A 4,066-nucleotide genomic window follows, 5' to 3' on the forward strand; every position below is an offset into this window, starting at 1 on the left:
TGGCATCAAAAAAAATTTTTTTTAGGCATATTTTGTATGCAAATCTTTAAACGCGAATATCTCCTAAACTAGAAGAGATAGACCCCCCAAAGTTTGCATCAAAAAAAATGTTTTTAGGCATATTTTGTATGCAAATCTTTAAAGGCGAATATCTCCTAAACTAGAAGAGATAGACCCCCCAAAGTTGGCATAAAAAAATTTTTTTAGGCATATTTTGTATGTAAATCTTTAAAGGCGAATATCTCCTAAACTAGAAGAGATAGACCCCCCAAAGTTGGCATAAAAAAAATGTTTTTAGGCATATTTTGTATGCAAATCTTTAAAGGCGAATATCTCCTAAACTAGAAGAGATAGAGCCCCCAAAGTCGGCATCAAATTTATTATATATATAAACATAGTATGGGAAAGTCGTCTGCCTTTAAATGCAGCAGCCTTCAAATGTTGCGATTTTTTCGTTGTTCTCAAAAGCATAAATTATATTCTATTAACTATTAGGTAGCTATCCATCATCCTCACAAATCATCAAAAAATGGAGAGCCTAGCTCCTATTTCCTAGATGCTAGATAAAAAAAAATGAAAATGAGCTCTAAACTGTAATTTTGATGTTCCACAAATCATGTGATTTTTCATAGTAAAAATCATTTTACAAATAAATCTTCCATTGTGACACATAGAAGGTTAATCAGGCTTAATATTTCTGTTAATACATTTTGGTTCAGATGACACAATTTTTGTGGGTGGCAAAAATTTGAAAATATCACCCTGCAGCAGCCTTTAAATGCTAATGTCGTGTGCCTTTAAATCCTATCTTTCCATACATCAAAACATGTGAAATCGAACTCCTACTTTTCTCTGACGAACGTCATACAAATACTTATAACCTGCTATCTTGCTCCGGCCGGGATGTTTCAAGTTGACAATTTTCAACTTCAATGGCTTTTTCTTCCAAATTTTCAAGTGCAAAACAGTCCTTCAGAAAAATGTGAAGAAAAGTTATTGTTTAATGTCTTTTGACTGCAGTGATGATTTTAGTGAGTGCGTTAGGCTTCAATCTAATCATTTATAGCCCATTTAGTTTTATTGATTCATATTCTCAGTGAAAAAAAAACATTTAAAGACAGCTGCCTCGCGTATGAAGGCAGACTATGCCAGCTGCCTTCATACCCTTCATACAAATCGACATCACTTTTTTAATTTCCTCAGAAGGAAAAACTGAGGACTTGCAAGTTGCAAGTGCTAAATGAGGTAATCATATACGCCGAATGAACAACAGAATTTTTTGGTGTAGTAGAAAATAAAATCCATTTTGTGGATTCTTCAGAAAAAAATCTTAAATTTGGAACTCCATTTTTCGTTTGAAGGCAGACGACTTTCCCCTATATATGTTTATATTACCAGCGTATTTTCGCGGGTCGCGAATGTTTTTGCGGATTTTCGCGGGCCGCGAAATTTTTCGCGGATTTTCGCGGGTCGCAAAATTTTTCGAGGATTTTAGCGGGTCGCGAAATTTTTCGCGGATTTTCGCGGGCCGAGAAATTTTTCGCGGGTTCGCGAAATTTTTCGCGGGTTGCGAAATTTTTTCCAGTGAAATTTTGCACATATCAGGCCTGAAAGAGGCTCCAAATGGATGTAAAGTTTGAGGCCTCTATGTCGCATAGTTTCCGAGATAATCGACTTTAAAGATTTTCAGACACTTTGATGCATTTCTCATACAATTTTATGTATAAATATCGTTCGAGTTTGCCACAATCCGATTTTGCAACGAAGGAATCACACCTCTATAAGCTGATCTAGGCTTATCACTGGCTTTTTCTCCTGATAAGGTACCAGCGATCGTCAGTGTTCCTTGAATCGAAAGGCTATCCCGCGTATCGGAATCCCGAAATAAAATGTCTTTTTGAAAATTATTCGCTGCATTTTAGCAATGATTTTGAACTAAATGCATTATGTTGGTTCATATATAATCTACAGAACCAATTTTCTAATCCAGTTTCTAATTAAATTGTTATTAATTGCCTCATTTATTAAACCACTGTATCAGAGTCTTAGCTAGAAATACGACAATCATCACTTTCTTAAAATTTCACATGAGAATTTGGGAGAATATGAGAAATTATGTTTGATTGAAATGATTTACAAAACTGTGTTAATTAAAAAATTAATACTTAGTGATTCTAATTTTACTATCAGTGCACCTTTTTATTTATGTTGACAATAAAAATGGAAAATAAATTATTTTTTGCGAACAAGTACGTTTTGTTTCACTTGTTCCTCGGATCGACACACTTGTTTTCTTGGAAAATTGCACACAGAAAGAACTATTTACCAGTGAGTATTACATTAAGTTAGACAATTTTAGAAGTTTTCTTGTGAATATACAGTACACAGTGTAAAGGTGACGAAAAAGCTTCACTGAAGCCTTGTAGAGTGATTTGGATGCCAAGAAAGCATAAGAATCCTCAACAAAAATGTCTGCCGATCCGTGGCTCACCCAATTCCGACCGTGGAACACACTGCACCCGTGCATTTAAATTTAAACCGATATATTAGTAATTTTCATAAATAAAAAATGTGTAAATACACGGAAATAGTTAAATGGTTCACATCAACTGGCATACGAAAAATTACCAAATTAGTATTTTGGCTCTCATATTTTCAAATAAATATGTCTCTTAACATTCCGATCCGTGGTACACTTCCCTTATATTGCGATGAAGAACCTTCTCTGGATCGATTGTCGACAGGTGATGAGAAATTGATGTAATACAACAATAACGAAAAAGATCTAGAAAAAATAGTCAAGCTTATTGCAAAAATTGATTATTATTAAATCATCAAAAACCGTTTCTTTTAATTTTAATGGATTTTGAAACCAGAGTGAGAATCAAGCTTAATAAAAAGTTAAGGTACGTGTGAAGTGCTGAACTAGTTGTTGCACTAGTACTTTTAGACTCTGCAGACTTTACAGCACAGTTTCAATAATTACAAACAAAATTACGTATTTTTTAGACTCTATTTTCCAAAAGTAGCTCCACTCGTCTCTTAGGAAAATTCAAAATATTTGATACCCTTTCATCTGGCGCTGGAAAATCAAAATATAAGAAAATTTTTTAAAAAAAAAGTGTAAAAATTAATTTCTTGAGATTTTTTTAAAAGTTTTTTTTAATTAGAATGTTCATCAGATTAAATAAATTATTGATTTCTAAGTATGAGAAGTGTATGAAGTGCAAGAAGTGCTGGAAGTATTGCCACATTTTCGAGAGTTATTCACATCGAAAAGACTGGGCTTTTTTACATGGTCATTGCTTTTTTACACGTAGAAAAAATATTCAAAAAATTGCGGCATCAAACCAATTTTTGCATCAATTTGATCTTTTTCCGTTCTCTGAGACAATATTCTGTAAAAAGAAAATGATATTTTAGTAAAATTAGCCAAATTTAAATACCTTGAACAAAAAGCAAAAAGCAATTGCCCGGTCAATTGCTTTTTCTTGACACTTTCATATTACATAGTCCGTTAACATTCTCTATTTGAATTCACTGTTCGAAATTTCATCGATCATCATCGAAATCAGCTGATGCCAGGAAAAATCAAAACAAAGTAAATTTTACTCATAAAACTCTTGTGAAAACTTTTGAAATACATTTAAAATGAGTCTAGGCTTAGTGAAATTAAAGTTTAGTATAAAATATATGTGAATAATGTGAATTACATTGTTTTGAACAACTGAAAATATTTCCCGCCTTGGACATTTTACTTACACTAGATGGCGCTGTTCTCAGTGAATTATCTAATCGAAAAAATGAAGTTGTCATATCACTTCTCCATTGCTTCTTTGAAAATCGATTAAAAGAGCAATGGCCCAGTCTGTTCAATGCTATTGTGAAATTTTGGAAGTGCGAAGGACTCTTCCATACAAATCGTAGAAGTGCCTGGAAGTGTTGTACACATTTTCACCCAAATATCTCCCCCTTGATTGGACATATCCATGGAAGCAATGGATACGTACATGAATTTCTGCCAAATTCTCCCAAGACACATTTTACAGAGTTGAGATGAAAAACT

The sequence above is a fragment of the Phlebotomus papatasi genome, chromosome 2 (assembly GCF_024763615.1).
Source record: "Phlebotomus papatasi isolate M1 chromosome 2, Ppap_2.1, whole genome shotgun sequence".
NCBI lineage: Eukaryota > Metazoa > Arthropoda > Insecta > Diptera > Psychodidae > Phlebotomus > Phlebotomus papatasi.